The sequence below is a fragment of the Spermophilus citellus genome (assembly GCF_964194105.1).
Source record: "Spermophilus citellus genome assembly, chromosome: 5".
NCBI lineage: Eukaryota > Metazoa > Chordata > Mammalia > Rodentia > Sciuridae > Spermophilus > Spermophilus citellus.
In genome coordinates this window covers 24,518,418-24,539,444 of record NC_138186.1, presented here as the reverse complement: position 1 = coordinate 24,539,444, position 21,027 = coordinate 24,518,418, and positions in this window count along the sequence as shown.

The window sequence follows — 21,027 nt, the reverse complement described above, 5'->3', positions numbered from 1 at the left end:
AGGAGGACATACAATCAATTAACAAGTACATGAAAAAATGCTCAACATCGCTAGCAGTCAGAGAAATGCAAATCAAAACCACCCTAAGATACCATCTCACTCCAGTAAGATTGGCAGCCATTAAGAAGTCCAACAACAACAAGTACTGGCGAGGATGCAGGAAAATGGGTACACTTGTTCATTGTTGGTGGGACTGCAAAATGGTGCAGCCAATTTGGAAAACAGTATGGAGATTTCTTGGAAAGCTGGGAATGGAACCACCATTTGACCCAGCTATTCCCCTTCTCGGTCTATTCCCTAAAGACCTAACAAGAGCATGCTACAGGGACACTGCTACATTGATGTTCATAGCAGCACAATTCACGATAGCAAGATTCTGGAACCAACATAGAAGCCCTTCAATAGATGAATGGATTAAAAAATGTGGCATTTATACACAATGGAGTATTACTCTGCAATAAGAAAAGACAAAATCATAGAATTTGGAGGGAAATGGATGGCATTAGAGCAGATTATGCTAAGTGAAGCTAGCCAATCCTTAAAAAACAAATGCCAAATGTCTTCTTTGATATAAGGGGAGTAACCAAGGACAGGGTAGAGACGAAGAGCTTGAGAAGAAGATTAACATTAAACAGGGATGATAGGCGGGAGGGAAAGGGAGAGAGAAGGGAAATTGCATGGAATTGGAAGGTGAGCCTCGGGGTTATACACAATTACATATAAGAGGAATGGAGGAGTAGGAGAAAAATTATATAAGTGGAAGAAACGATTTATAGTAGAGGGGGTGGAGAGAGAGAAGGGGAGGGGAGGGGAGGGAAGGGGAGGGGGGATAGTGGAGAATGGGATAGACAGCAGAATACATCAGTCACTAGAAAGGGAATTTGTAAATCAATGGAAATGTAACTGATGTGACAGCAATCTGTATACGGGGTAAAAATGGGAGTTCATAACCCACTTGAATCAATCTGTGAAATATGGTATATTAAGAACTATGTAATGTTTTGAACAACCAACAATAAAATAAAAAAAATAAAATAAAATAAAAGGAACTTGCCAATAAACCTCAGCATGCAGTTGCAATTGCTGCCTTGGCTCTGCATCCCCTGTGTCCCGGTGATTTCGCGACCCTTACCCAGGGACCCGAACACACTAGACGTTCACAGGTTGGTAGTCTTTTGATAGCTTCTTCTATTTCTTCCTTTGTTATTGGTCTGTTTAGATTGTGTGTGTCTTCCTTTCTCAATCTGGGCAGATCATATGCCTTAAGAAATGTATTGATATCTTCACTATCTTCTATTTTATTGGAATATAGGGTTTCAAAATACTTTCTAATTATCTTCTGTATTTCTGTAGTATCTGTTGTGATATTGCCTTTTTCATCCCATATGTTGGTAATTTGAGTTCTCTCCGTTAGCATGGCTAAGGGCCTGTCTATCTTGTTTATTTTTTCAAAGAACCAACTTTTAGTTTTATCAATTTTTTCAATGGTTTTTTTCGTTTCAATTTCGTTGATTTCTGCTCTAATTTTAATTATTTCTTGTCTTCTACTACATTTGCTGTTGTTTTGCTCTTCCTTTTCTAGGTTTTTGAGGTGCAGTGTGAGTTCATTTATTTGTTGGTTTTTTTCTTTTTTTGAGGAAAGAACTCCAAGAAATGAATTTCCCTCTTAAAACTGCTTTCATTGTGTCCCATAGATTCCGGTATGTTGTGTCTGTATTATCATTTGTCTCTAAGAATTTTTTCATCTCCTTCTATATGTCTTCTGTAACCCATTGATCATTCAGTAACATATTGTTCATTTTCCATGTGATGTAGGATTTTTCATTCCTTCTTTCATCATTGATTTCCAATTTCATTCCGTTGTGATCAGATGTGGTGCATGGTATTATCTCCACACCTTTACACTTACTAAGAGTTGCCTTGTGGCATAATATATGGTCTATCTTTGAGTAGGATCCATGTGCTGCTGAGAAGAACGTGTATCCACTTGATGATGGTTGATATATTCTATATATGTCGGTTAAGTCTAGGTTATTGATTGTGCTGTTGAGTTCTATAGTTTCTTTATTCAGTTTTTGTCTAGAGGATCTGTCAATGGCGAGAGCGGTGTGTTGAAGTCACCCATAATTATTGTGTTGTGGTCTATTTTACTCTTGAACTTGAGGAGAGTTTGTTTTATGAATGTTGCAGCTCCATTGTTTGGTGCATACAAATTGATAATTGTTATGTCTTGTTGGTGGATGGTTCCTTTTAACAGTATATAGTGTCCTTCTTTATCCTTCTTGATTAACTTAGGTTTAAAGTTGATTTTATTCGATATGAGTATGGCTACTCCTGCTTGCTTCCGAGGGCCATGTGAGTGGTATGATTTTTCCCAACCTTTTACTTCAGCCTGTGTATGTCTTTTCCTATCATATGAGTCTCCTGAAGGCAGCATATTGTTGGATTTTTTTTTTTGATCCAGGTTACTAGCCTATGTCTCTTGATTGGTGAGTTTAGGCTATTAACATTTAAGGTTACAATTGAGATATGATTTGTACTTCCAGTCATGCTTATTTATTTATTTATTTTAGTTTGGCTGGTTTTACTTTTTGGTTATTTTCCTCCCCCTTTACTGAGATACCTCCTGCTGTTAGTTTTGGGCACTATTTTTCAATTCCTCTTCTTGTAGTATTTTGCTCAAAATGCTTTGCAGTGCTGGTTTTCTTGCTGTGAATTCTTTTACCTTTTGTTTATCATGAAAGATTTTAATTTCATTGTCAAATCTGAAGTTTAATTTTGCTGGATACAGTATTCTTGGTTGGAATCCATTATTTTTCAGCGTTTGAAATACATTATTCCAGGATCTTCTTGCTTTCAAAGTCTGTGATGAGAAATCAGTCGTTAACCTAATTGGTTTACCCCTGAATGTAATCTGCCTCCTTTCTCTCGTAGCTTTTAATATTCTCTCCTTGTTCTGTACATTGGCTATCTTCATAATTATATGTCTTAGAGTAGGTCTATTATGGTTTTGAATGTTTGGGGTCCTGTAGGCTTCCAGGATTTGGCAATCCATTTCATCTTTCATCTCTGGGAAGTTTTCTAGAATTATTTCATTTAATATGCTGTCCATTCCTTTGGTTTGAGTCTCTGTGCCTTCTTCTATCCCGATGACCCTCAAATTTGGTTTTTTTATGACATCCCATATCTCTTGAATAGATTGCTCGTGGGATTTAAGCATCTTTTCTGTGTTGACTATATTCTTTTCAAGTTGATAAACCTTGTCTTCATTATCTGATGTTCTGACTTCTACTTGATCAAGTCTATTTGTAATATTCTCGTTTGAGTTTTTAATTTGGTTTATATTTTCCTGCAATTCTAGGATTTTTTTTAATTTTATTTTTTTATTGGATGTTCACAACATTACAAAGCTCTTGACATATCATATTTCATACATTAGATTGAAGTGGGTTATGAACTCCCAATTTTACCCCAAATGCAGATTGCAGAATCACGTCAGTTACACATCCACATTTTTACATACTGCCATATTAGTGACTGTTGTATTCTGCTACCTTTCCTATCCCCTACTATCCCCCCTCCCCTTTCCTCACATCTTCTCTCTCTACCCCATCTACTGTAATTCATTTCTCTCCTTGTTAATTTTCCCATTCCCCTCACAACCTCTTATATGTAATTTTGTATAGCAATGAGGGTCTCCCTTCATTTCCATGCAATTTCCCTTTTCTCTCTCTTTCCCTCCCATCTCATGTCTCTGTTTAAAGTTAATCTTTTCTTCCTGCTCTTCCTCCCTACTCTGTTCATAGTTGCTCTCATATCAAAGAAGACATTTGGTATTTGTTTTTTAGGGATTGGCTAGCTTCACTAAGCATAATCTGCTCTAGTGCCATCCATTTCCCTGCAAATTCTATGATTTTGTCATTTTTTATTGCTGCGTAGTACTCCATTGTGTATAGATGCCACATTTTTTTTACCCATTCATCTATTGAAGGGCATCTAGGTTGGTTCCACAGTCTAGCTATTGTGAATTGTGCTGCTATGAATATCGATGTGGCAGTATCCCTGTAGCATGCTCTTTTAAGGTCTTCAGGGAATAGTCCAAGAAGGGCAATAGCAGGGTCAAATGGTGGTTCCATTCCCAGCTTTCCCAGGAATCTCCATACTGCTTTCCAAATTGGCTGCACCAATTTGCAGTCCCACCAACAATGTATTATTGTTTGATTTTTTTTTAAGATCTCTATCTCCTGATAGAGCTTGTTCTTTGCCATTTGAATTTGTTTGTTTAATTCATTTTCAAAACATACTTTTATTGCTTGGACTTGCTGTCTCATGTCTTCCCTAATATTCCTTTCCATTCGAGTTAGGTATGCCTTGAGTTCTTTCCCTATCCCTGCTTCTGATGTTTCTATGTCCTCCTGTAGAATTAAGTTGTCCTGCATTGTTTGTACTCCTTTTTTCCCTTGTTTTCTCATGTTGTCCACGTTACTTTCTAGCTCTATTTGATTGCCGTGTTTCTGCTCTCTTCTATAGATTTGTTTTGGTTCTGTATTACTCTGTTGTTTCTTCTTTGTGTTGTTAAACTGTGCCTGCTAACATGGATTCTGCTGGGAAGGAATTCCGACGGCCGAGCTCCAGTGACGTCACTACTCTGCTATGATGGGCTCCAGGCTCCTTGCTGGGGTGTCCTAATGGGGCTGTGTGACTGGACTGTCTCTGTTTGGTTTCAGCTCCCTGTCGAAGTAGGCGGGCAGTCTCCAGCCGCCCAGTATCTCAGGCAGTGGGCGGGTGATCGGTCGCGGCGGGGGAATGGACTCCGGCTGCCCAGTCGCGCGGGCAGCGGGCCGGCTGTCGCCGGTGGGCGGGTGATTTCTAGGCACCCAGTCCAGTGGTTGGTAGTCGGTGGGCGGGCGATCTCCTAACGCCCAGTTACGCGGGCAGTGGGCGAACTGTCGCCGGCAGGCCTGCGGTTTCCAGCCGCCCAGTTGCGAGGGCCTGGCCTGTAGTCCCCTAGTTTCTCCTGCTAGTCTTGGTTTCTCCTGCTAGACCAGATTTCCCCTGAGTGATGGCTCTCGGCAGTTCAAACTGTACTCTGGACCTGCCGTTTTTTGGGTGTGGAGGGTGTCTATTGGGGACCCCGGCACTCTATTGTTTTGTTTCCGTTGTGGGGGATAAAACTGTACCGCTTCCTTCCCCCTCTGAAATCCTGCACTCAGCCAGGGGATCAGTGCGGGCTCATCCGGCAGGATTCCACAGAATTGCAGCCACTTTTCTCCCTGCTTGCTAATTAATCACTTCTCTGTGGCACCCCGCCTTCTGTAGCCGCGGGGAAGGCCGGGTGAATCGGTCAGCCCAGATCCCCGGGGTCGCACAATTGGCTATTGGGATCCCCAGCACTCTATCATTTTGATTTTTTCTGCTTGCCCCTCCCCCAGCGCTGGCTAGACCGGTTTCATTTTGGCTGCTGATGGGAGGGGGAGTTGAAGGTCAGGTGTCTCTAGTTTTCTCCTAGTCTTTATGCGGGCTCACTCTGATACTCCCTCCCCCGGAAAGCCTAGGAGAGGTTTTATGCAGATTCCCCGATGTATGGGGGATGGGCTGAGTGACACAGACCTGTTTTATTGTTGCAGTCTGTCGGAGAGTGGCGGTGGATACTTCAGCTCTCCAAGATGGTGGCTGCTGATTGCCTTGGTGGAGTTTCCGTTGTGGGGGACGGGACTGTATCTCTTCCTTCCCTTCCTTCCCCGTCTGAAATCCCGTACTCAGCCCGGGGTTCAGTGCGGGCTTGGCCGGCAGGGTTCCACCGAATGGCAGCCACTTTCCTCCAACCCTTATCTTTTCATCATGGGCCTAACCACTGTCCTTTCCCTCAGGGCTCTTGTTTGTTTTCCCAAGACCAAATCATTTCTTTCAAGGCCTGATGCCTCCTTCCCTAGGAAATTGATTTTTTTTTTATTTTATTTTTTTTAGCCAAGACTTCCTTCCTCAGTCATAGGACCTGGAGAAACTCAGAGATGAGAGACTGAGGGACCTCAGGTTGAATCCTCCTGCCTTCCTCAAATGGAATAAGCATCTGAGGATATCTAAGTGTTTTATGTGGTGACATAAAACACTTTTACTAATAAAATAGTAGACTATGTGGCCCCAACTCTGTGACATTCTGCAAAAGGCAAAACCAGTTTATTGGTGGGGATAAGAGGGGAAGCAGGTGAACAGGCCATAAAACCTTATGTATGACACCAGAAAGTGGATACTTGTCATCATACATTTGTCTAAACCCAGAGAAAGTCCAACGCCAAGACCAAACCCTAAGGTAAACTACGAACTTTGCGTGATAATGACGTGGCATTGATTGCAACAAATGTACCACTCTGATGGGTAATGTCGATAATAAGGGAGGCTTGCATATGACAGGGAAGGAGGCAATGGGAAATCTCTAACCTCAAACTGCTCTAAAACAAATGAAGCCTACTAAAAATTATAATCAACAGCTGGATGGATATAATCAATGCCCAAATCCTGATGGTGTTGTTCTGTTCCTGATAAGATTATGATCTGAGAGGATGCATGAGATTGTATCAGTTTTTTTGGTATTTGCTAAGACTTGCATTGTGACTTAGAATATGGTCTATTTTTGAGGTTATTGTCACAACAGCAACCTTTGAAGCACCTTTGGCACATTGATTAGAATATAAAATCATTTTTTGAAACCCAGAAAACAGCAAGTGCAGCAAAGTATGAGAAAAAATAGAACTTTCATGTAGTGCTGCTAGAAATACGAAATGATGCAGTCATTATGAAAAACCACACAGAGGTTCCTCAAAATTAAACATAAAATTACTATAAAATCCAACAATTCTACCCCTGAGTATATTCACAAATTATTCAAAGCAGGAATTCAATTAGATATTTTTCACACCTATGTTCATTGCAGCATTATTTATAATAACAAAACTGTAGAAGCAACCCCAGTGCCCATATATGAACTAGTAGACAAACAAAATGTGGTCCATATAAGATGGAATATTTTTCATCCTTTAAAAAGGAAGGAAATTCTGATACAATTTGAATGAAACTTGAGGACGCTATGCTAAGTAAAACAAGCCTGTTGCAAAAGGTCCAATTATGTGTGGTACCTAGAGCAGCCAAAATTCATAGAGACAGGAAAGGGAATGCCTGTTGCCAGGGATCAGGAAGAGAAAGTAAGGGGAATTAATGTTTACTGGGTGCAGATTTTCATTTTACAAAATACAAAACATTATGAAGATGGATGGTGATGATGGTCGCACACCATCTTGGATGTATTTAACACCAAACTGCATTGAACCAAATGGACCTAAGAGACATCTACAGAATATTTCACCCAAAAAGCTGAATTCACTTTCTTCTTAGAAGCTCATGGAAACTTTTCAAAACTAGACCATATTCTAAGTCACAATGCAAGTCTTAGCAAATACCAAAACAACAACAACAACAAAAAATCCTCTCAGATCATAATGGAATGAAACTAAAAATCAACAGCAATAAAAATGATAAATTCTACATAAACATAAAGGAATTGAACTATACTCTTCTAAATGATGAATGTCTCAAATAAGAAACTAAAAAAGAAATTAAAAATTCTTAGAAACAAATGAGAATAGAGATACAACCTATCAAAACCTCTGGGACAACATGAAGATAATTCTAAATCTATATTAACAAACCCAAAGCCAATCATACTAAATGAAAAAAACTGAAAGCATTTCCTCTAAAATCAGGAAAAAGACAAGAATGTCCACTCTCACCACTTCTACTCAATATAGCCCTTGAAACTCTAGACAAAACAATAAGGCAAAAGCAGAAAATTAAAGGGATATAAATAGGGAAAGAAGAATCAACTTATCTGTGTTTGCTGATAACATCATCCTGTATCTAGAAGACCCAAAAAACTCCACCAGAGGACTTATAAAACTGATGAACAAATTCAGCAAAGTAGCAATACAAGATCAACATTCTCAAATCAATAGCTTTCCTATACTCCAATAGTCTTTCCCAATAGAAAGAAATCACAAAACTATCCCATTCACAATAACATTCAAAAATACTTAGGAATTAATCCAACCCATGAGGTAAATGACCTCTAAAATGAAAACAATAGAACACTGAAGAAAGAAATTGAAGAAGACCTTAGAAGGTGGAAAGACCTCCCATATTCTTAAATAGGCAAAATTAATATTGTCAAAATGGCCATACTACCAAAAGTGTTACACACAGATTCAATAAAATCCCCATCAAAATAGAAATGACATCTTTCACAGAACGGGAAAAACAGTTCTAAAATTCATTTGGAAGAATAAAAGACCCAGAATAGCTAAAGCAATCTTGAGAAAGAAGAGTAATATGAGGCATCGTAATACCTGATCTTAAATTATGCTACAGAGCTATAGTAATAAAAACAACATGGTAATGGCATCAAAATAGACACGAAGACCAATGAAATAGAATAGAAGACTCAGAGACATACCCACATAGTTACAGTCATCTGGTGTTTGGTAAAGGTGCCAAAAATATGCGTTGGAGAAAAGATAACCTTTTAAACAAATAGTGCTCGGAAAACAGGATACCCATAGGTAGAAGAATGAAACCAGATCCCTGCCTCTCACCCTGCACAAAAGGTAAGTCAAAGTAGATCAAAGACTTAGGAATTAGACCAGAAACTCTGCAACTGCTAGAAGAAAACAGGCTCAAAACTCCAACATTTTGGCACAGGCACTGACTTCCTTACCAACATGCCAAAAACACAAGAAATAAAACCAAGAGTCAATAAGTGGGATTGCATCAAACTAAAAATATTCACAGCAAAGGAAATGATAAAGAATGTGAAGAGCGAGCCTACAAAATGAGAGAAAATATTTGCCAGCTAATCCTCTGGTAAGGGATTAATGCCCAGAATATAGAAAGAACCCAAAAAACCTTAGCACCAAAATACCCCCCACAAATAACCCAATTAATAAATTGACAAAAGAAATAAACAGATATTTTTCAAAAGAGAAACACCAATGACCAATAATACATGAAAAAAAGTTTGAACATCCCTAGCAATGTAGGAAAATGCAAATGAAAACTACACTGAGATTCTAATCTCACTCCAGTCAGGATGATAATTATAAAAAATACAAATAATAATAAACGCTGGCAAGGATGTCGGGGGAAAGTACACTCATACATTGTGGTGGGACTGCAAATCAGCACAACTACTATGGAAAGCAGTATGGATATTCCTCAAAAATCTAGGAATGGAGCCTCCACATGATCCAGTTATCCCACTCCTTGGTATCTATCCCAAAGATCTAAAATCAGCATGCTATAGTTATACAGCCAAATCAGTGTTTATATAGGCAAAACTCACAATAAATCACAAGATATGGAACCAGCCCAGGGGCCTAGCAATAGATGAATGAAACAAGAATATATATATATATATATATATATATATATATATATATATATATATATATATATTCTTGTTTCAAGAAATTATAAGTTATATAAGTTTTTAATGGAGTTTTATTGAGCCATAAAGAAGAATGAAATTATGGCATTTGGTGGTAAGTAGATGTAACTGGAAAACATCACGCTAAATGAAACTAGCCAGATTCACAAAATCAAAGGTCAAATGTTCTGTCCCATATGAGGAGGCACAAGGAAAGAAAGGGCAGGTGTTGATATCATTGAGACAGATGGAAGATCAGTGGAGAAGGAGATTGAGAGGGAGAGAGGAGGGATAAGAAAGTGTTGGAAATGTAGAATAAATTTGACAATATTACCCTATGTGCATGTATAAACATACTACAGTGAATTCACTTTTATGTATATCTATAAAGCACTGATTAGAATAAAAGTGAAATATATTATATATAAGAGTTTTTACAAGGTGGACCAGTGAAGTGAAGAAGGGAAAGTAGTCAGGGGACTGGGGACTGAAATGGAGTAGATTGGATTCCATACATGTGTGGTTGTGTCAGGATGAACCTAACTATTATGTACGACTATAATGCACCAAACAAAAGAAGAAATAAATAAATAATAAAGCTTCATGAGATACCACCTCACACCCATTAGGATTGCTATTATCAAAAAGACAAAAAATAACAAGTATGAATGAGAATATGGAGAAAAGGGAACACTTGCATATTGCTGGTGAGACTATAGATTGGTGAAGCCGTTGTGGAAATCAATATGAGGATTCCTCAAAAAATCATACATAGAACTACCATATGATCCAGCAATTCCTTTTGCGGGTATAGTATATATCCAAAAGAGAAGAAATCACCACCTCCTTAAAACAGCTCTACCACCATCTTCATTGCAGTTTTATTCACACCAACCAAGTTTGGAATCTATCTAGGTATCCATTGGATGAAGGAATGAAGAAAATGTAAGATAGATAAATAGACAGACACAGATACAGCCAATGGCACATTAGTCCACCTTAAAAAGGGAGGAGATCCTGACAATTGCTACAATATGGATGAATGTAAAGGACATTATGTTAAGTGAAATAAGTCAGACACAGAAAGATGGTCTCACATATCTGAAATAATTTTTTTTTAAGTCAAAGTCAAATATACAAAGAGAGAACAGAGGAGTAGTTGTGACAGGATGGACTCTAGGGAGCTGTAGGTCCAAGGATAAAAAGTAGCAGATGTGTAGGATGAACAAGTCTGGAGATCTAATGTACAACACAAAGGCAATAGTAAGTAAAAGTGTATTTTTATTTCTATAATTCTTCCTTGTGTTTCTTTGGTGTGTTGGGGTGTACATAATATTGGGATTCGTTTTGATGGAACAACACAGGCACGGGATGTGGTTTGCTCCACTTTGGTTTCTCTTTCCCTCCTCTCCACATTGCCCCTGCTCCCTCTTCCCTACTCTACTGGTCTTCTTTTAATTACTTATTTAAAGTTTCTTTTCATGGGTGCTTTGTGGATATGCATGAGGTTGAAATTCACTAGAAATAAATGGTTAAGTCAGTCACTTTTGTGTTATACAAATTTTGCTGTAATTGAGCACATTTAACATGTATTAAATGTTATGTATTAAATTATATATTAAAAGTTTGATCATAGCTCCACTAATGACTGGGATGGATTTCCCACCAGCTCAGCAGGATAATGGCCAAGAGTTAGATTTAATTTGATTGGGGAACAGTAACACAACCTTTCTTTCCAGAGTTTGTATGGCCAGGCTCATATTTATTACAAAGGTAACAAATAGACATGCCTGATCTTGTTCCCCTCTCTACCCACACCCTTTCCTCATGCCTGAGCCTGCTCTCATCCTTGTTCTCTAGGTGCAGAAGCAGGTGGGGTGACAGGCAGTCAGAGAGGAAGAATGTCTTTTTCACTTGCTACATTTTAATAATAATATTAATAATAATGCTTATCATCATCATCATCATTTAGTGCTGGGGATGAAACCCACGGCCTCCCATAAGCTAAGTACAGACTGTACCCAGCTCCTAATTAATTTTCAAGCTGAAAACTTGGTTTTCTAGACCACTTCAAAATGTCCCCAAGACATTGGGAGAACTGCCTAATAGGGGTCATTCTTCACGAAAAATTCTATTAGTCCACCAGGGCTGTTATACAAAATACAACAGACCGGGTGGCTTGCCACAGGCCTTTATTTTCTCACAGTTCTGGAGGCTGGAAATCCAAGACCAAGGTGTGGGCAGGGTCGGCTTGTCCTGAGGCTTCTCCCTGGCTTTGCAGATGGCTGCTTCTCCCTGTGGCCTTACATGGTCTCCCTTCTTTCTATGCCTGTGTCCTCAGATAAGGATACCAGTCAACTTATTAGTTTGGATCAGAGTCCAACATAATGACCTTATTCAACCTTAATTACCTCTTTTAAGGCTGTGTCTCCAAAGTCAGTCACATTCTGAGGCAATGGGGTTTGGTACCCCAAGATAGGAATTTAGAGGGGATACAATTGAGCCCATAATAGAGAGAATAGTAGCTTCACCCAGAACCCTGGAAGTCTGCCCCTCCATTTAACCCAATCTACTCTAACACCAGCTAAATCTTTCACATCTTGGGGCTCCAAAGTTTGCTTCTTTCTTTAGGTATGGAAGAAAATTTTCGAGGTTTGTCTCTTTGAGCATTCTCATTGCCTGACAGCCTAACTTGTGTACAATGGAGGAAACTCTTCAACACTTACAGCATATTCAAATCATAACTCCCCCTTGTTTTCCCACTGAAGTTTTCATAGCTACTTCTAAGGCTGATCTTATCAAAAGGCTTTGTCAGCACAAAGCCTCTGGATTTACATAGAGGCCTCTTGAGAAATCCATGTGGTATCAAGGAGAAGCTGGACTCTAGCCTCTTTTTTTGGTAACCAAATTGATATATAATACCCTTCATAGTCTTGTTTTTCAGCTTAAATTATATATTCCCCAAGTCCCTGGCTGAATAAATAAATTGAATTAAGCATGGGGGTGTTCCACTTTAAATAATGTTGGCTCTGGTCTGTGAAACTCGAGATGGCTTTGTCTGGGACCTAGACCAGTCTTGTTTGGCAATAATGGTTGGATTCTCACATTTAACTTATTAGTTTGATAAAGGTCAAGAAATGCAGACCTAAGAATCTGAAGTGACCTATTTCCCAGTGAGGTGCTGGCAAAGCCAACTATCTAAGGGGAGATGGGAAAGGGTCCTCGCTTCTATTTTTGCTGTCTCCCCAAGGAGTGATGTTTCTTTCATGTGCACTTTGATGTAGAAATAAAAGGGTACTTACATGTCACTGATGCTTTAGCATGAACAGATTACAGGGTGCTCTCTGCCCAGGTACTCCCAAACTTTGATGCCATCACAAGCCAGGGAGAAAAAGGTCAGATAAACAAGCCAAGGAGCACAACTGAGAAGGCCAAGCCCCGCCTTCCTTCCCAGTCCAGTGCCTGGAGACCACTCCATCAACCCCAAGGAGAGCGGCTTGGCAGCCAAATCTCACCCTAGACAAAACTAACTCATTAGGCATCCTTGTTCCAGGCCGAGTCTTATGAGGGAGAATTTCCAAGAAAACAGGAAGGAAGTCTTTCCTGTGAACTGCAGGACCAAGAGTCCCCTCTAATGCTTTTCTGTGAATTAAAGTGGGACCCCAGGGAATCAATTGAAAGACGGCCCCAGCCAAGGGCCAAGATGGAAGACAGACTTTGTGTTTGCAAGCGGAACAGGGCCTGTGTCCAGAGTCACATGAGCAATCCCGAATTTGCTTACTTGACCTGCCCCAAATGAGGGTTGTATTAGCTACTGCAGTCTGGGATCTCAGACATTAGCATCCTCAAAGACTGATCATTTACTGGCCATGACATCTTAGACTATACAGTTGTCCCTTGGTATCCACAGGAAATTGGTTTCAGGATCCCTATATTTCGTAGGTGCTCAAGTCTCTGATATAAAATATTGTATCTTCTCATACAGCTTACACATATCTTCCCATATATTTAAATCATCTGTAGACTATTTATAATTCCTCATACAATGTAAATGCTATGGATATACTTGTTATGCTGCATTTTTTTAGGGAATAATGACAAGAAAAATAGTCTGTGCTCACTTAGTACAGATTTGACTTTTTTTTTAAAGAGAGAGACAGAGAATTTTTTAATATTTATTTTTTAGTTTTTGTTGGACACAACATCTTTATATTTGACTTTTAAAAAATATTTTCCATTCATGGTTGGTTGAATCCAAAGATATGTGATCCACAGATACAGGAGTTGACTGTATTACCTATAATTCAATTTGTTGATCATTAAATTGGGGCTTGTCACCCCTTCTTTGAGGCACTGTGAGAACTGCATAAAGTAACAACAAAGCATGGTAAATAGCATTATTACTGCTATACTTTCTGAGGTTCTGGGTTTTGCTCCTGACACGATGAGCTCATTGGATGAGAACCAAAGACTTTTATCTGGCTGTCCTTGAATGGCTTCCAGAGCCATACAGTGTCGGAGCACACCCTGTTGGTCATTCCTCACTGTCACTTCATGCCCAAAGGCCTCTCACCCCCTTTCTAGTCAGAAAAGGAGATACAATGGGGCCATTGGCCTGCATCTGAGCACAAGAGACACCAAATCAGGGGACTAGGGCAGAGGGAGAGGAAGCCACCCTCTTCTTGCATCATGCTTTTGGCCCCTGTAATACTGAAGATGAGACTAGAATTCTAAATGTAGCAGTACCAGAATTGGATATTGTCTTAACTCATTTTGTGTTGCTGTAATAGAATACATGAATCCAGGTAACTTATAGAGAATAGAGATTTATTTCTTAGAGTTCTGCAGAAGGAGAAGTCCAAGACTAAGTGGCTGGTCTTGTAAAGAGGGTCTTCTTGCACGTCACACCATGGTGGAAGGCATCAGGCCAGTCACATGTCCCAACATTGTTGCGTGGGGATGAGGTTTCCAACATATGAACTCTGGGGGATACATTCAAACCATAGTAGATGTTCTTTATTTTATGGAAACACAGGCAAAGGCAATAGATACTAACTTAGCAAAATCCAACTTCCTTGATTCATAAATGAAGGTCAGCTTTCCCAAGTTAATACTCAGAAAGCCTAAGGGAAAAGCTTAATCTTGAATTTTTTCTTATCCCCCAGGCTGTGAGCTCATTGAGGAGTGAGACTATGGTCTATAATTAATTTTTTTATCCATTCAATAGCAATGTCTGGCACACACTAATGTTACAATAAATACTAAATGAATAAATGAATGGATGCATGCCTACATAAGTCTCAGCTTCTTGGGTTTCATTTCTTTGTGCAATGTTGACAATCTTGATAGCTTTTTACAAACTGATTAAAAGCAAAGCCTTCAACCTGACAAATGAGAAGTTATGCTCCATTATATATGATGTGTCAAAATGCATTCTACTGTCATGCATAACTAATTGGAATATATATATATATATATATATATATAAAATTTTTTTAAAGACAAAGCCTTTATTTTCTAATCCAGAAAATGGTGCTAATGTATCTAAATTTTAGGAATGACTTCAGAATTCAATCTACTCCAGAATTTCAAACCACAAGTCTCACTCCATCAGTGAGACCTACAAAATCAATTTAGTAGGCTATGACCAATATTTTTTAACAATGTGAAAAAATAAAGAGTAATATTTTAAACAATATTTTTCTTAAAAGAAAACATGATTGGAAATATCAGAGTAGATCATAAAAAACAAAAATAAAAGTAGATCGTTACTTTGTGAAACTTGATTTGCTTACATATATGGTTAAGTGTCGACTTAGAATATTAAATGTATTACTTGCAGTAAAAAATGTTTCAAAGTCACCATATGCCAGTTAGGTGTCACAGGTCTGCTCTGAGAGAACAGAGTACCATGACACATATTGCATTGTAAGGCCTGGTTGTGCCTTGGGGTGAGATTTTTTTTTAATTTTTTAAATTTCATTTTATTTATTTATTTATGGTGCTTGGGATCGAACCCAGGGCTTTGTGCACGCAAGGCCAGCACTCTACCAGCTGAACTATATATTTCCAGCCCCTGGGGTGAGATTTTTTCCCTAGGTCTGTGGCATGTCCACTGTAGGTTGCAACATCCTCTGGGATACCTGTGCTTTATCACACTGCAAAAGTTTCACTTAAAAAAACAAGTTCCTGAGTGAAAAACCCAGACTCAATCAAGTCTGACATTTATTATTTGAAGGTAAAGAAACCACAATTAGGACTAATTTATTCTCTTCTCAGGGGATGCATAAACACATACCCCAGGAACTTTGGGAAGAAATTGCAGGCAGTGTCTCTCATTCCCGTGTGAAGGCCTGGGATTCAAAAGCTTATCTTTGGAGGAGAAAAACGAAGCTTAGAATTACAGAATTATGGACTCTTGGAGTAAGAAAGAACCAGCCCTATGTACAAGTCCTCTTGGCCAGGTCCCTCCCAGACCTGGAGACTCTAGCTTCCTCTCACAAATGCCCACTCTGTTCTGACCAGCTTTCATTGTTCACATTTTTATTTGAACAATTTTTATATTTTGCATTTTATTCTATACGTACTCCACTTCTGTCACTTTCAATCCTAAAAGTCAAAGAGAAAGAGTTCTGTGCCTATATAAAGTCCCTCCAAATGATCAATGCTAAAGAGTTTCTGATTTTTAAAATTTCAGTAGCCCTGTGGTTCAACTCTGCTTGAGTCATCTTGAGGGACATGATCATAACTCAGGTTCTCCTTTTAGTCCAGCTTATTTCTGTCATTGGCTGTAGTTTGACAAAAAACTCAATGATGGTGGAATGTGATGATCATTATTATCCAAAGTACATGTATGAAGACACGAATTGGTGTGAATATACTTTGTATACAACCAGAGATATGAAAAATTTTGCTTTACGTGAGTAATAAGAATTGTAACGCATTCCACTGTCATACATAAATTTAAAAAAACATAAAAAATAAAATAAACCAGGTGCAGAAATTTAAAAAATGAAATGAGTTACAAATTGGAGAGAACTGCCATTTGACTGTAAGCCAGATACCCACAAAGAAGAACTTCACCCATGTTACCAAATCTCCCTTATGAAGAACTCAAGTGCCACCGTCTGAGTAGAGAAGGACTTCAGCAAGAGAACATATCTTCAGGTGGGCAGGGGACCTGGTGAGGTGGCACAAAACTGTGTGTGTCCTCCTTGCTTTGGGGGATCTATGTTGACCTTTTGCTGGTCTCCAGAGACGTATCACTCCTCCATTATGATTCCTAAGCATGCTCCATTGATTCCTAAGCATCTCTTTCCTTGGGTTCTCTGAGCACAGCTCAGTACACTGGAATTTGCAGTAAGAAGTTCACCTTTACTGTGTAAGGAATGAAAGGACATAGACTTGAGCATTGGCGTTGGCACCATGGAGTGTTCTCAAGCCTGCCTGGAACCCCGCTCCTGGTCTCTCTAACATGACACCATCAGCTCACACATGGACTGGAACTCTGGAATTCTCTCCCAGATCCAGAGTTTCCCATCCCAGCCCTGATTTGTCTTCCCATCCCAGCCCTGATTTGTCTTCCCTCACTGGGTAGCTGAGTATACTGGTTAGTGGCTACTAACTAGCTGGCTCTATCTTTAGCTCTTCCTACCACCCAATAGGATGTGGATTTCTTTTCCTTTTTTTTTTTTTTTTTTTTTTTTTTTTTTTTGGTACTGGGGATTGAACTCAGAAGCTCAGAAGCGCTTGACCACTGAGCCACATCCCCACCCCTATTTTGTATTTTTTTAGAGACAGGGTCTCACTGAGTTGCTAAGTGCCTCGCTTTTGCTGAGGCTGGCCTTGAACTTGTGATCCTCCTTCCTCAACTTCCCGAGCTGCTGGGATTACAGGTATGCACCATCACATCCAGCTAAGATATGTATCTTAGTGCACTGGCAATCATGACATCCCTGTGGGCGACCCAACACTGTAATCCCACGGCCTTGTCACTTCATGTCTGTGATCCACTATACAAAGTGGAAGATTGGCCAGGCGCTGTCATGCATGCCTGTAATCACAGCATCTCAAGAGACTGAAAGGAGGATTCCAAGTTCAAGGCCAGCCTCAGCAACTGAGTGAGGCCCTAAGCAAGACCTTGTCTCAAAATAAAAAAAATAAAATAAAAAGATCTGGGGATGTGGCTCAGTGTTAAAGTGTCCTTGGGTTCAATTCCTGGTACTAAAAAAAGAAAAAAAGTGGGAGATTGCCTTCTCCAAGTTAAGAAAACTCCCACTCAGAAAGATTGAATCACGAAGCTTGTTGTTACCATAACAAAATACTTGAGACAAGCTACTTTATAAAGGGAACAGATTTTTTTTTTAAAGATAGAGTGAGAGAGGGAGAGAGAGAGAGAGAGAGAGAGAGAGAGAGAGAGAGAGAGAGAGAGAGAGAGAGAATTTTTTAATATTTATTTTTTAGTTATTGGCGGACACAACATCTTTGTTTGTATGTGGTGCTGAGGATCGAACCCGGGCCGCATGCATGCCAGGCGAGTGCGCTACCGCTTGAGCCACATCCCCAGCCCCAAGGGAACAGATTTATTTAGATTTATTTTTTTAAGGGCTTTTGAGGTCCAAGGGCATAGCACCTTCTTTGGCTCAGTTGTGGGAGGACCTCATGGCAAAAAGTACGGGTGGAGTTCGAGTTGAGGCAATTGGTCAACTATCAAGCCAGGAAGCAGTGAAGGGGAAGGACAGGAAGGGTCAGGCTTGTTCTTTTATAACAACCCTCTTGTGATGCATTCCACAAGAGCTACCTCTCAAGGGCAGAACCCAGGGATCCAAGAACTTCCCTTACAGGTTCCACAGCACTTCCCAATATTTCCACTCAGGGGACCAAACTTTTAACACCTGGATGTTTAGGGGACACTCAAGCCACACCCAAACTGTAGCGAGGATCCTAATAGACACTCAGTTATTGTGCTAAATTGAGCTAAATCAATAAATACAAAGCACAATTAAGAACCATATCCTTCTTTGCTCAGAGACCACCCACCTCTACTCAGTTGTCCCAGGGACCCCTCCAGCACTTCCCACCTCACCCCACCAGCCTCAAGGTCATTAGTTCAACACCTTGTTCTGGGATTCACATTTGCCCCCTGGGCAGTGCCCCAGAGCCCAGACATTCTGGGGTGTCTCTTTTCTAAGTGAGACTTCCCTGTCTTCCTCTCAATTATCCCCCAGATCCAGAGAAGACCACCCACAGAACCTGCTAATGTACAGTTCAAGCCACCCATCTCGGGACCCCACCCCAGATTCCCAGAGATGGTGCACATTTGACATGCCATCCACACAACACTGTCCTAGATGTACACACCAACCCTGGAATTTGAGTGCTGGAAAGCTCCCTGGGACTGTTCAATCCAGTGCTTTTTCACAGGGTAGGGACTAAGCCTGAGTGCTTTGCCCAACCCCATTCAGCTTGTCACAAAGGGCTGGTACACTAACATGCATAAGGTGGTGGGGAAATCTGGCACAGATTCTTTGTCTTTCCTCCTACTGAGAGGTTGTAGTGAACTCCTCACCATATATATATATATTTTTTTTTGGTAGTGCTAGGTATTGAACCCAGGGCCTTGTGTTTGTGAGGCAAGCACTCTACCATCTGAGCTTCATACCCATCCCTGAACTCCTCACTCTTAAAAACTGGATAGGCTTGTGGCTCCTCTGACCAGTAAAGTATGGTGCACGTGAGGCTATATTCTAATGTCGGGTCACACATGGCCATGCTGGGTCCCATTGCATTTTGGACATTTATTCTTTGGTCCCTGAGCCACCAAATATGAAGTCCAGTTCTCCTGAGGCTGCAGATTCAGAAGGCCACGGGTACACGCTCCAGCCCTCAGACCCCCACTGAGCCAGCCATCTCTCCGTCCCGAGTTCCATCCTTAGCATCTGACACGTGAGTCTCTGGTGGTGCAGAGCAGACTACTCACCAGCTGAACACCACCAAGTGACCTTAGTCAATTCCATGTGGAATGGAAGGATTGCCCAGCTGAGCCCAGGCTGAATTCCTGACCCACAAAGTCATGGGCTATTAAAAAAAAAAACTGTTATTGCTGTATGCCAGCAGGTTTTAGAGTCCAGTCCCTCCCCTCTGGTGAGTATCAAAATCCAGAGATGCTCAAGTTCTTCATATAAAACAGTGTCGCATTTGCATAAAACCTACACACATCATCCCATATAATTTAAATCATCTCTGAATTATTTGTAACACCTAATACAATGTAAATGCTATGTAAGTGGTTGTCATAACATATTGTTTAGGAAATAATGAAAAAGAAAAAAGTCTGTACATGTTCAGAACAGATGTAATTTTTTTTTCAAATATTTTGATCACAGTTCCAATCTACAGATGTGGAACCCGCAGATACAGAGGGCTGTCTATAGTTTTAATGCTGCGTGACCTCCTACATTGGTTTGCTAAACCTGGCATTAAAAAGAATCATAAGTATCACCGGGAAACTTAAACCACAGAGGTTTCTTTTCTCATAGTTCTGGAAGCTGAAGTCCGAGGCCAAGGTGAGAGCAGAGTGGGTTTCTCCCGAGGCCTCTCCTGGGCTTGCAGATGGCCATGTTTCCCCCTGTGTCCTCACAGGACTTCCCTCTGTGTGTCTGTGTCCTTACGTCCTCCTCTTATAAGGACACCAGTCAGATTAGATTAGGGCCCAGCCTAGTGACCTCATTTTTATCCAATTATCTCTTTAAAGACCCTAAGGTATAAGGGGTTCAGATTTCAACATAGGAATTGGAATAGGGACATAATTCAACCCTGGCACTTCCTTAAAAGGAAGAAAGGCCTGCCCATAATTCACATCCCAAAGTATTAGCTTTCACTGTCCTGTAAGATCACCAACTCACTCCATAATCTCACTGAAATCATTCAATAATAACTCGAGGGATAAAAACGAAAGTCAATGGTGATTGTGTGAATTCTTCCCTTGGGTACAATGAGAACACTAATGCCCCTCTCCTGTGGTGTTGAGAATAAGCAAAGCCCCAGGGGTATGATGGGGCTGGAGTCCTGGAGCTATTTCTGCAGGCTCTGTAGGGAGGGGAGCCCCAGCCCATGGGGCTCTCCTGCTCCAGGGATCGGGCTGTTAGGTTAGGCACAAGTCCCACCTGCTGAACACAGGGACAAACAGGACATTCAGTGTTCCGCTAAGGAGCTCGTATTTCATTCAGCGGCTCTGCAAGCTCTGAGTCATGAGTCATGTGTGTGACACTGGGCTGGCCCGGGTTGGCAGCAGATTGCCATGCAACTTACCTTCACCTCTCCAGAGCTGCATTCAAGCCTCAGCCCCCGGCTTTGCACGCAACAGTGAGCCTGGCAAGCAGAGTCCGTGTCTGGTTAATGTAGAACGAGAAAACACTGGCAAACAGTCTTGGCTAGAGCTGCGGACACAGCCCAGCCCTGCATTGCAAGGGTGGCTGGGATGAGCCACGAGGTTCTTCCACCAGACCTCTATCTGCCCTTGGAGTAGAAGTGCAGACCAGTGTCGTCGTCAAGGG